Genomic DNA, 13,912 nt, shown 5'->3' with positions numbered 1-13,912 from the left:
AAATGACAAGTTTTTTTAAGCCCCTAAAGGATTACTTTTTGATTTTAAAATAGTACCCTTTTATTTAATTGTTAAACATTATGAAGGCCCACACAGAAATGCCTACTTGCTAATGCTGATATTTTAAATCCAAGTATGGTGGCATACACCCATATTCCCAGCCAATCTGGACTCTGAGGCATGAGTACTGTAAGTTCCAGTCCAGATTGGGAAATTTAGCGAAACCCTATCTCAATTTTTTAATTGATTTACAATACAGCAGAATGCATTACAATTCTTATTTCACATAGAGAGCACAATTTTTCATAGCTTTATATATTAAGTATGTTTATGCAATTCATGCCTTTTACATGTACTTTGTCAGTTTTTTTTTGCATTATTTCAATTCTTATTACACATTTATACCACAATTTTTTATATCACTGTTTCTATATAAGGTATGTTGACACCCAATTCGAGTCTTTATACATGTACTTTGGATAATAATGTCCATCACATTCCTCCATCCTTGCTAATCCCCTGCCCCCTCCTTTTCAATCCTATCCCTCTTCCCTATCTAGAATTCATCTAATCCTCTCATCCCTACTCCACTATGAGTCAATTTTTTTAAAGAGAGAGAGAGAGAGAGAGAGAGAGAGAGAGAGAGAGAGATAATTTTTTTAATATTTATTTTTTAGTTTTCGGTGGACACAACATTTTTATTTTTTATGTGGTACTGAGGATCGAACCCAGTGCCCTGCACATGCCAGGTGAGCCGCTACCACTTGGGCCACATCTCCAGCCCATGAGTCAATTTTTTTTATGAAAAGTTTGAGGAAGTTGCTCAGTGGTAGAACACTTGGGTTAAATTAACAGTACAAAAAAACCCTGATATTTTAAAAATTAGACATAAACATATTCATATGTACACATGCACACACAAAGCTAAGAAATGTTTGTCTTTTTTCAATTTTAGGGGAGCCTATGGTCATGATGTAGGAAAACGCCCTTGGATTGTAGAAGATGAGAGCATTGTAGGCCTTATGAAGGACATTGTAGGTAAGTATGTAATTCAAAGAACCCCCCCACTCCAATTGTCATTAGTGTCATTTAGTTATAAACGTTAAGTTATAAAGTCAAAATATTATTGATTAATATGCTGAACTTCTACCCTAAACCATAGCCAAAAAGGATAATTATACCTTTAGGTTAGGTTTGTTCATTCAAAGATTGATATGATGAAAATAACCAGGTTATTTGGCGCACCAAAACGAAATGCACCTATTATATTTTCTTGGATATCTTTAAACTAATATATCTTTAAACTAATATACACCCACTTAAAACTTGTTCATTTTATTAACTTAAAGTTGAACACATTTTGGGCTGGGGATGTATATAGCTAAATGCCTGAGGCCCTGGGTTTCAATCCTAGTACAATTATAAAAATAAACTTCACTAAATTGTATATAATATCACTACATAATAAAATAAACACTAAGTTACACATGTTACAACTATAAACTAGAATTCATATTTTGGCTCATTTCAACTTAATTCCTGAGGATCTATTTAAATTTAAGCCAAGTGTAATTGAAAATAATACAGCTAATCTGTTTTGATGTTCACATGAATTTAAGTGAATTACATATACTATTGATGGTATGAATCATAGTTTTAGATGGCAAATTGTTAACATTTTGGAAAAAGTTACTCATTTAATTGGGTTGAATATCCAGCATTGATTGAAATCTTACTTGAAATTTAGAGTACTGATCAAAAATTAATGACATTTCAGCAACGGAATTGGTGTTATTTGTAAATATTTGAATGAATTTGAGAAACTTAAAATTTTTGCAAAGCCTCTCTGTGTTACAAGTATAAAAATATACTTATTGGTGTTTCTCACATTGCTTCATCTGACTTGAATTCAGGCTGGTAATCAGATGATTAAACAAACATGAAGTTTGAATGGAATTAGAGTGGGCAAAGTAGAGTGGGTATGTAGCCCAGTGGCAAAGCATTTGCCTTCTATGTACAAGGCCCTTGTTCATTCTAACGTGTGTGATCACACACACACACACACACACACACACACACACACACACAATATTGTCATCAGGAGCCAGGTTTGGTGGTATGCACCTATAAAACTACCTACTTGAGAGGCTAAGGCATGAAGATCACTTGAATCTGCGAGTGAAAGAACAGCCTGGGCAAGATAACTAGACCCTAATTCAAAAACAAAGAAAAATTCCAGTGGAGGATAGGACTTATATACAGAAATAATTAGGACAAATCATTAAAATCTGTGGAATATCTTATTTCTTCAGAAAAGAAATATTGCACCTTTGCTATATGTCAGGACTTGTGGCAGTCCCTGAAAGGAAATGGTGAAAAGAATACTATCTTTATTCTCATGAGACTCCCAGTAAAGGAAGATAGAAAGAAACACAAAATACATACATAAATAAGCAAGTAAAATACAGAGAAACAAAATGAATCATGAGAACCCATGGTACAAAAAGACATATAATTCTCCAGCTGATGGAGACAGAACATGTATTTAATTACTTTTTTCCCCTGAAATCTTGCAAAACTCTTAAAGGAATTAGGGGTTTACTTTTTGTAAACCCCTGGGCTGGGGTTGTGGATCAGTGGCAGAGCATTTGTCTTTGATATGTGAGGCACTGAGTTTGATCCTCAGCACCACATAAAATTAAACAAATAAAATAAAGACATTCTGTCCATCTACAACTACAAAAATTTTTCTTTTTTTCTTTTTTAAAGTAAACCCCTAAAGAACTAAATAGAAAGCAAAGAGGATGGTACCAGTGACATTTTATGAATTAGCTAGCAAGAGATCAAGTGGTCCAAAAATAAATAAATAAAAAGTAAATAAAATTTAAGTCTCCCAATGGTGAAAAATGGAAAGTTACAATTTTACCTTTTAGATCTGTCAAAGGCTTGGAAATTACTGAAATTAAGCACCTCTAGAAATGGAGGTGAAAACAGGATAAAAACAGATTTGTGGAAAGTCTGTCTAAAATATAACTAGAATACAACATACCTGTTTGAGTCACCTTTTTTGCTACTGTGACGGAAAGACCCAAACAGAACAATATTAGAGGAGGAAACGTTTATTGAGGGCTCATAGTTTCAATGTACTCAGTCCATAGGCAGCCAGCTCTATTCCTCGAGCCTTAAGGTGAGGCTGAACATCATGGCAAAAGAGTGTGGTGGAGGGAAGCAGCTCACATGATGATCAGTAAGCAGAAAGAGTTGTTCACTTGCCAAATATATAATCCGAATCCATGCCATCTCCTCCAGCCACATCTCACTTGCTTCAATTACCACTCAGTTAATCCCATCAGGTGATTAATCCTCTAACTGGGTTAAGGCTCTCATAACCCAATATTTCTCCTTTAAACCTTCTTTCATTGTCTCATACATGAGCTTTTAGGGGGAACCTCACATCCAAACCATAATAATGGTATTTCATGATTCCAGGGGAATCTTCCAGACCTTTCTCCAGGAGAAGCCTGGTTAGTCTCTGGGGAAGGGAGAAAAAGCAATATTGAAAACAAATTTTAAGGTTGCCCACTGCTGAGTACCAATACTTGGGATATGGGTGTTGGTAGTGAGGAATCGGGTTTCTCCAAAGTTGGCCCTGAAGAATTTAGAGGGGCTAGCTCCTCAAACCTCTCTCTGGCCAGCTTAAGGGCACAAATGACTCATGGGAAGAAAAGGAGGTCTGGATGCTTCAGGGTATTCAGGTGTCTTATCAGGTAAGATTAGCATCTTCTCTGGAATGTGAGAGTAGACCTCAGCCTCCTAGGGGTAGCTTCTGTTATTGGATTAAGACTTTCCCTTACAGCCTCACAAACATTAATTACCAATGAATAGGCACTATCTCCAAGTACATGAATATTTTAGTCAGTTTTTTTTAAGGCTGTGACTAAAGGGACCCAATCAGAATCAGAACAACTGTAGAGGAAAGTTTATTTGGGGTCTCATGGTTTCAGAGGTCTCAATCCATAGATACCAGATGCCGCAGTCTGGCTGGGCACAATTCAGGAGCCACTTGTCAAAAGAAACTAACTTTATTTTCAGAACCACACAAGCCACACAAAAGAGATCCTCAGGAAAAAACCTCAGAGCCCAACTGCCACCACCAGCTTCCCACATGCCACTCCCCCAACCCCCAGCCTCCCCATCTCCCGCAATCCTCCTACTCTTGAGGCCGATTGGTTGGGTCATGTGGGTGGAGCCAAAAAAGTCCCCCAATGAGCAGCTCCGTGTCCTGAAAAGGCAGTGAAACAGTCCAATGAGCATCACCGCAGAGAAGCCAATCAGCTAGATGTTTCTGGGGCCGCTGTGAGCCAATCATCAGCTGGTAGTCTGAAAGGGCAGGGAAACAGCTCAATGAGCATCCCCAATGAGCATCACCGCAGAGGAGCCAATCAGCTAGATGTTGCTTGTGCCACTGTGAGCAAATCATTAGCTGGCAGTCTGAAGGTTTGCTGGGGCCCCTTCGGCTGTGCTCTCAACATCTCCCCCTATCTGTTTAAACAACAAGCATGTGGCTTAGATACTGTGCCTGCCTTAGGTTGTCCAATAGTATATATGGTCCTTACTCGTTATCGGATGAGCTGACCTCAAGGAGTCAGCCTCCTGTCTTAGGTTGGTACCATTGCAATTGGATCTTACCCATCACTGACTACCGGTCCAGTATACAGCCACACGTGTGAAGAGGTCTTTGTACCAGTGGGGGGGGTGAGGTTCTTTGCCTCACCTCTGTTGGCCCCCAAATTTTAGCTGAACGGTCATGACAAGCAGAAGGGAGGAAGATACACCAAGCCAATTGATGGCTCTTTTTGGAAAAATTGTACCACCGATGACATCATCAGCAAAAATACCCCAACACTACCACAAATCACTGAACCAACAGATAGTTCACAATGCATACAGGTGAGTTCACAATGCATACAAGTGATACATAGTGCAGGCAAGTTCTGCAAGCAGTTCAGTGAAGGCTATTGTAGAAACTGCAGATTGGTTTTATCTTTGTCTTCACCAGCACTGGGATGAAGATAGGAATTCTGGCAATAATGGCTAAAGAAAACATTATGTAACATTCCAGAAGGCACTAAAAGAAAACAATTTTCTTAACAATTTACATTATCTTGAAGAGAATTATTAAATATAATGAAAAGGAAAGGTGAAAGTAAACAAACAGATCTGTTAACCTCTTTTTTTGTTCACATTTTGAAACAACCCTCAACAGCTGTTTACCCAATTTAAATTAAACCATTTAAATCACCTGAAATTAAAAAAAAAATTTTGGATCCATTTTTTCATGAGTGCTCATCATATATGATATATGGACATACGTACATTCAAACATATAACACAAAACACAAGTGTGCACACATAATATAATATACAACACATAACATAATAGTAAAGGCCTTATAACTTTTTACAGGTGAAATCTCCATTGCAATGTTTAAAAACTCTATAGTCAAAAAAATAGAACTGATCAGCAAAACATTAACCTAGGTCTGTATGAGCTCAAAAAACAAAATAGAACTTCATGATATGGGAAAGGGCAATAATAAAATAGATATTGAAAAAAGCATTCTGGTTCTGTCGCAGATGTAAGAATAACCAAACTGGAGTTCGGGATATTAGCTGTTATGGATTTGAGCCAAATCATCTTCTTTTTGGTCGTTAGAAATCGCTTTAGTTAATGTCTCTGGAATCCAAATCGGCTGCTGTTTTCCCTGTGAAAAAACACAAACAGAGCCCTGACTGCAGACAATCACTGGGTCAGGACCTTTCCATTGTCCTGTTAGAATATCTTTCCAAAGTACTTTAGGCTTATGTACATTTTTTGGAAACATATGCCTTTTTGCAGCACTAAGCCCTGATGAATCCAAATTTAAAAAGTTTAGAGTAAAAAGGGTTATTTTAAGTTTATCTTTGGGGAATATATATACCCCTTCCCAATTCCTTCTTTTTGCTTTAATAAGTACATTTTTATAGTTTGATGAGCTCTTTCAACTATGCCTTGTCCCTGTGGATTATATGGGATTTCTGTGATGAGCAAAATTGTTTAAAAGAGGTAGAAGTATAACCAGGGGCATTATCTGTTTTTAACTGTTTTGGAACGCCCACAGTGGCAAAATTTTGTAAGCAATGAGCTTACAAAAATGAGATATAACAATGAGCTATAACAACTTTAGTTTTTCTCCGGCATGAAGGGAGCCCATCAAAAATCCAGAAGAAGTATCAACTGTAACATGCAAATATTTTAATTTTCCAAATTCTGGCAAGTGTGTGACGTCCATCTGCCAAATATGGTTAGGTATCAATCCTCTAGGATTGACTCCAAGATTAACTTGTGGTAAAATGGTCACACGGTATTCTACTCCTTTGATACCTAGTTTTGTTAAACCCTCCTCCTATGGGGCAATTCCTTTTAAAATGTCCTGTTTGTTCACAATTGTAGCATGTTCTTGGCCTGGCATCTAAAGCCTGTTTTACTGCAGCTGCCACAATTTGCCCTTGTTCATTAATGTCTCTGGCATCTAAAGCCTGTTTTACTGCAGTTGCCATGACTTGCTCTTGTTCATTAATGTCTCTACATAATTTAATATATGTGTTTAAATCTTCATGTTTCCATGGTCTAATGATATCTCTGCACCAACAATTCACTTGGTCATAAGCCAGTTGTTTTATTAATGGCATTGCTTGTTCTGTATTCCCAAAAACTCTGGTAGCTGTTTGAATAAGCCTATCTACAAATTCAGCGTAAGATTCATTAGCTCCTTGTATTATCTTAGATAATTGACCTTGTAAACCTCCATGTCCTTGTAAAGTCTTCCATGCCTTAACTGCATCTCCAGCAATTTGTAAATATACACCAGGATCATATGCAATTTGTTGCTGCTGATCCTCATAAGGTCCCTTTCCTAACAACGTATCTAGATTTCTCTGAGGATAACCGGCTGCTGCATTTCGCCTAGCCGTCTCCGTGCAAAATTCCTCATTGGCAACCTTCCATAACAGGTATTGTCCTCCATTTAGCACAGCTTTACACATATTAGCCCAATCTGCTGGCATCATGTTCAAGTTGGTAATGGATTTGACCATGTTTACAGTGAAGGGTGCTTGAGGACCATAGGTTGTTACAGCCTCTTTTAACTGCTTCACTATTTTGAAATCTAGAGCACGGTGAATCCGTTGCCCTCCTGCCTGTTCAAATACAGGGCATGGTAATCTTTGAGGTCCTTTCTCAGGATCCCATCTATCAACTGCGGGGGTTGGGGGCCTCTCAGCATATGGAGGTGGTGCTGTTGGTTGGACACTTACACCCTCTGGTGATAGAAAGGTGTTAATAGCAGTCTCCTGTTGTAACTTTTCCCCTGATGGCTTTTTTTGCTCTCAACTTTCTTCCTCTGTCTGACTAGCTCGAGAGATGTTCTCTTTTACTTGAATCAATATGTCTTCTCCTTCCTCTACCTTTGTCTCAATTGAAGGCTTTGGACTAAGCAAACCAGATACGAATGTCCACAATGGCAATGTGCCAACTGGCAGAGTTCCTGGGCTGTTCTTTTTTATTCTTTTTAAATCTTCACCATGATGGTTCCATTGTGATATACTTAACAACTCCTCTTTAAAAAGCCATGGGCTGCATTTTTGTATTGTATCAACGTATGCCCTGACTGCTCTTGATTTTACTGGGATGCCTCCTTTCTCTAACAATTTACTTAACACTCTTTCGGTTTGTTTTTTACTAATTTCAGATCCTGTGTTTCTACTATAATACAACCCAACAAGATGCTGCCAAACAAAACCGAGACAGAATGAAACAAAAAGGGAACAACAAAAATTCATTATAGCCTTTCCATCCTCTTGACACGTGCATCCGTCCTTTCTCCCTATCTGTTCCTCAGACGCAAATAGTTTTTCCTCAGATGTGAGCGGCTTTTCTTCCGTCTCACTCATCTCCAGGGACAGGCAACTTAAAACAATAATGAAGCAAAACTAAAGAGGAATCTTAAAATGGCTACCCGTCCTCTCACTCTGCCCTCAGGGGGGAGCAGTTTACTTACCCTCAGTCGCTCCTTGTGCGAGCCACCAAATGCTGCAGTCTGGGTGGGCACAATTCACGAGCCACTTGTCAAAAGAAACTAACTTTATTTTTAGAACCACACACACCAAAAAAACACAGTTCCTCAGGAAAAACCCTCAGAGCCCAACTGCCACCACCGGCTTTCCACATGCCACTCCCCCAACCCCCAGCCTCCCCACCTCCCACAATCCTCCTGCTCTTGAGGCCGATTAGTTGGGTCACGTGGGTGGAACCAAAAAAAGTCCCCCAATGAGCAGCTCCGTGACCTGAAAGGGCAGGGAAACAGTCCAATGAGCATCACCGCTGAGGAGCCAATCAGCTCCATGTTGCTGGGGCCGCTGTGAGCCAATCATCAGCTGGTAGTCTGAAAGGGCAGAGAAACAGCTCAATGAGCATCTCCAATGAGCATCACCGTAGAGGAGCCAATCAGCTAGATGTTGCTGGGGCTGCTGTGAGCCAATCATCAGCTGGCAGTCTGAAGGTTTGCTGGGGCCCCTTTGGCTCTGGCTCTCATCAACCAGAGCTCATTCTCTGGGGCTCAAGATGACGCTGAACATCATGGAAGAAGAGTGTTGTAGAGGGAAGTAGAGAGAGAAAGAGACTCCACTCTCCAGATACAAAATATATACCCCATAGCCACACCCCCTAAGAACCACTTCCTCCAGTCACACACCACCTGCCTCCTGTCATCACTCAGTTAACCTAATCAGTGTATTAATCCCTAATATGATTAAGGATATAACCCAATCATTTCTCCTAACCTTTAATTGTCTCACACATGAGTGACCTTTTGGGGGATACCTCACATCCAAACCATAGCAGTGCACTTTAGAGACTAGGATTTCAACATATGAATTTGGAGAGAAACAATTCAGTCCATAACATGTATACAGTAAAAGAAAAAGGATAAATAAATAGGTTCTAATTTAGCTTCCAGAATTCATATTGGAGATTAGGCAAATCTACTGGATTATCTGACATGAGGAGGTTTCCCAGCACAATGACTCAACAGGACTGCCTACAGCAAACCCTCTATTGTATTCAACAAGAACAACTTAGAGGAGGAAAAGTTTGTTAGCTCATGGTTTCAGATTTAGTCCATAGTGAGCCAACTCTATTGCTCTGGACCCAAGGTGAGTCAGAACATCATGGTAGAAGGGCATAGTGGAAAAGCACTGCCCCATTGATGGTAGCCAAGAAACAGAAAAAGAATAAGAGGCTGCAGGCCAGATAAACCCTTTCAGGACATACCCCCAATGATCCACTTCCTCCAGTCATGCCATACCTACCTTCAATTACCACCCAGTATGTGCATTCAAACTAGGATGGATTCATTTGGTTACAGCTCTCATAATCTAATCATTTCACCTCTGAATATTCTTTCATTAACACAGAAGCTTTGGAGGGATAACTTATATGCAAATAACAATAGCTACCATGTTTGCTAAGGCATTCATGTTTAATATGCTCAAATTAAAAAACCTTTTTGAACAATCTGGTTTGGGATTGTTGACCTTATGAACATGAAAGCTTTTCAAAAATTAGAAGTAAAAAACCTTAACTGAAGAGTTTCAAGCAAAAGCTCACTCTTTTGCCAGTCAGTAATTATTGAGTAAACACTATACAAATTTCAATTTTTTAATGTGGTTACATTATAGAATCAAAATATTGATGTAACAGATTATGATAGCAGCAAAAAAGTAATTATATATATACATTTCCATAGGCTAAAAACATAGCCAATATTGAACAGAACATTCAGAAGTTTGGACATGAAGTATTTAGGGGATTATGCATGAAGGTATGCTCAGTATATAGGACCTGAGTCAAAGATTTTCATAGGAAACCCTAGGGTGAATCTGTGCTGGCATGATTTCTTGATCTAGAGCCCATGGCAAGAATTGTTGGGAATTTAAAGCCAAAAGCCAAAACCAAGTATATTCTTCCATACTAGTAGGTCATAGAACACTTGATCCAGCTGTCAGAATTACTTAGAGTATATATTTTTATGGACAATCTGAATAAACCAGGATTTTTTTAAGGGTGGGTAAAATTGTGAAAGACTTCATGTGCATTCATTTTTTTGAAAGCCAGTTATATTCATAAAAATGTCTAATATATAAACAAACAAACAAAAAACTGGAAAAAAATTCTCGGAAAATTTGACCATGAATGTATGCTTTCCTTACAGATGGATTTTTCTTCTGTTTACTAGATTTTCTTTGAGAACATAAACTGCTTTCTAATCCTGTTATTTTGTGCTTAATACTTATCCCCTAAAGAGGAGTTAAGATGTTTATACACAGGACAGGGAAGTGCTAAGGCGATATTCTGTAGTGAGATTTATTTATGAAGCAAGTAAACCCTATAAAAAGTTTTTCATTGAGCATTTAAAAGTTTATAGCTCTGTCCCAACTAATTAAATGTGCAAGTGTTTTGTTGCCCAAAAAGTACATATATGTCACATAAAGATCCCCAAAATTTTAAACCAGCCACCACTTATTGTTACTAAGTAAAAAAGAAAAAGGGACTATAAATATTGTTTATTTTAAAAAGTAAAAAAGATTAAATTTATTTTTTCCAAAAGTATGTAAAGAAAATTAAATTAAACTGAGATTTTCATCTATCTTCCTCATAAAGTCAGACAATACACATTCTAGGTTTTTTTCAACATTGGCAACCAATTTTGACACTTAAACTCTATGTCCAAAAATTCAGTTTAATTATGACACTGACTTCCCAGATTTTGGTACACATCACATAGATCAAGGGCTCATCTCCTCTAGGCTGCCCTCAATTTTGAGGACAGTCACAATTGAGGAATCATCCATTCTTCTGATTGACCATCTACATACTGAGGGATTGCAATGCCGCCTCTTTGGGCTGGATAATTTGCTAGAGCAGCTCACAAAACTCAGGGAAAGACTTTATTCACATTGATCAACTTATTATAATGACTACAACTCGGCAACAACCAGTGGAAGAAATGTAGAACACAAGGTCATTTGGGAGAGGTGGGAGGTATGGAGCACACATGCCTTCTCTAAGCCTGTCACCTCTCAGCACTTAGAGCTGGTCTACAACTCAGAACCTCTCTGAATCTCATTGATGAGTTTTTATAGAGCTCAATCTCCAGACACCCTCCCATCCCAGGAGGAGGTTGGTAGATGAGGCTGAATGTTACAACCATCTAATTATTTAGTCTTTCTGGCAACCAGTCCCGCATCTGAATTAATCTAGAAACTTCATTGGAGTTATCACAACAGCATAAATCTAAACGTTTTCTAAAGGGGCTCTATTCATTTGGGGAATATCCATGCATTTCAGGATTGGTAACAAAGGCCAATTATTTATTATACCACATGTGACTACATTATAGAATCCTCATATCAGCATTCAGGTATTCTCTTCAACTCAGAAGCTCTCTGAATCTTTTAGTTTCTGTGATTTTGTGTTTTGGTTTTGGATATTGTATCAATGAAATTAAAGATTATTTGGCTCCAAAATATAGTAAAGGACATAAAAGAAATAATTGTTTCTTGAAATGTACAATATCTGCCTTGTATACATAAAACTTAATGAAACATATTTTAAATATCTACATATGTCACTTCCAAAACCTCAAATGTTATATGTCAAATGCATTCTTACGTTTTATATAAAATATTTTCAGTGAATACAGGTTCTTTTTGGTTAATGATTTTGTTGTTAAATACCTATTTTCTTCTCTATAGCTTACAATTTATCAGGGAAAATATCACTGTTGTTTTGTTGTTATTGTATAAAAGTGAATTTAAGCAATATTTTAAAACTTGACTTTTAAAAATATCAGTAATTATTTATCTCCCAAATTTCTTTACTTCTAAAATTGTATATATTAAAGAAATATTCTTTAAGTCAATTAAAAAAGTAATTCGCTGCTTGCTTTAGTAAGAACATATTCTCTCCGAAAGTGTTTGTTTGTGTATATGTGCGTGTATGTATGTGAACAAAATTACAATTTAAAGATCTTAATCTACATTTTTAGAAATTCCTTTAAATTCTTTAAATTTCAGTTTTTTATTTCTAGATTTGAGTAATACTTTCATAAAATAATATAAGTGTTAAAGTGAGTTAAGCAGAAGAATTGGCTTTTACAGATAGAAGTTTGAAGAAAGCAGGAGTAAGAAACAGAAAATTAATTGTTCCTGTCAAAGTTACTTTCCTTGAAAGGCAGGGACTATAGACAGACTGATTGGTTAATTCCAGCTTACTTTAGAGTAGCTAACTTTTTTCTTGTAAAAGGATAAACACAAAGGGCACTTCATTGTCATGCCAATCGAAAGTGGCCAGTTTGGTATTTTGGGCTCTCTATTTAATCCTGATTTCTCAGATCAGATAAGCTGCTTAGTTTCACTTGGTGTCTTGGAACATTAGCATAAGTGATTCCATTTTTATTTTTAGCTTGATATTTTGGGGCTCAGAACAGAAGCTTTGTCCAAAACAATAGCTTCCTGTAAGTTTATTTAACAGTGTATTCCTTTATTGTTGTTGAGAATTCATAATTCATGCAGTCTCCTCTCTTGCCTTAGTTTCTAGGAATAGGAAGTTCTCAGAAAAATTTGATCAAGTTTGAAGTAAGAAAAACATTTAGTAGCTTTCAATTTCTTATCTACACATATCATACTTCATTTGTTTAGTTTTTTTTTTTTTTTGGTTTAAACCAAGGGATGTTCTATCACCAAGCTAAAACACAGCCATTTTTATTTTTGAGATAGGGCCATGTTAAATTACCCAGGCTGATCTCAAACTTGCAATCTTCCTGCTTCAGCTTCTTGAGTCACAGGGATTATAAGTGTGCACCATTACACTGGCTTCTCTCTCTCTCTCTCTCTCTCTCTCTCTCTCTCTCTCTCTCTATTAATGTGGTGCTAAGGATAGAAATCAGGGCCATGGCATGCATGGTAAGAACTCTATGACTAAGTACCACTCCAGTCCCAAATTACTATTTGTTCTCACTCTGCCTTGCATTGTGTAATGCAAGAAACTTCTTTGGAAATTTCTTTGGAAATAAATGTAAAAATTTAAGTCATAAAATAAAATAATATTGCAATAGTAAACAATAGCAAAAGTCAAAGGTATTTTTTCCTACTTGCTAGGTAATCTAACTCTGTCATGAACATATACATTGTATAATTTGGGTAATGATTGAATATTTCAGGTTCTTAAAACCATAGTCTTTTTTTTACCAAAAATTTCTCAAAAAGAAGGAGCAAGAGAATAATAAAAATTATTATGTGTACAAATTAATAGAGTATTGAGAAGAAAAAGAAAGTGATCAACCATATTTATTCATAGACATAGAAAAGAATTTTGATTTTTGGATGTGAAAAAAAAACCTATTTATTAAACATTTTACATAGAGCCAACAATTCCACAAAAATATTGAATAACTTTTCATTATAATTAATGTCATATTATCAAGATGCTAGAAATAGATTGGCTGAAGAATATTATTAGTATTATTATTAAGCCTACTTCTCCCTGGGTACATTAAAAAATCACAAAGAGCTAGATACATGCATTTGAACTTATAAAAATGTTGTAATGTGACCATAAATTTCTTTATGTAACTTATGGTTGACCCTCAGAAATTCAGTAATCCCTGGAAGCTCTACCCTAGCAGTTATAGATCCTCTGCCATACATTAGTCATCTCTACAGGCCACAGAAATTTGCTACTTGAAAAACAAAACTTAAAATTATTTGATTTAGCCTAATTATAAATGTGATAAATTCAAAATAACACTTGCAT

At 36.9% G+C, this 13,912-nt stretch overlaps 1 pseudogene; it reads left to right on the top strand.

The window, feature by feature from the left end:
* The window catches only part of LOC143410764 (kynureninase-like), a 195,965-nt pseudogene that overhangs the window by 154,405 nt on the left and 27,648 nt on the right, over positions 1-13,912 (top strand).

The sequence above is a fragment of the Callospermophilus lateralis genome, chromosome 11, assembly GCF_048772815.1.
Source record: "Callospermophilus lateralis isolate mCalLat2 chromosome 11, mCalLat2.hap1, whole genome shotgun sequence".
Taxonomy (NCBI): domain Eukaryota; kingdom Metazoa; phylum Chordata; class Mammalia; order Rodentia; family Sciuridae; genus Callospermophilus; species Callospermophilus lateralis.
The sequence above is the reverse complement of the archived record's forward strand: the minus strand, read 5'-3'. Positions and strand labels throughout refer to the sequence as shown.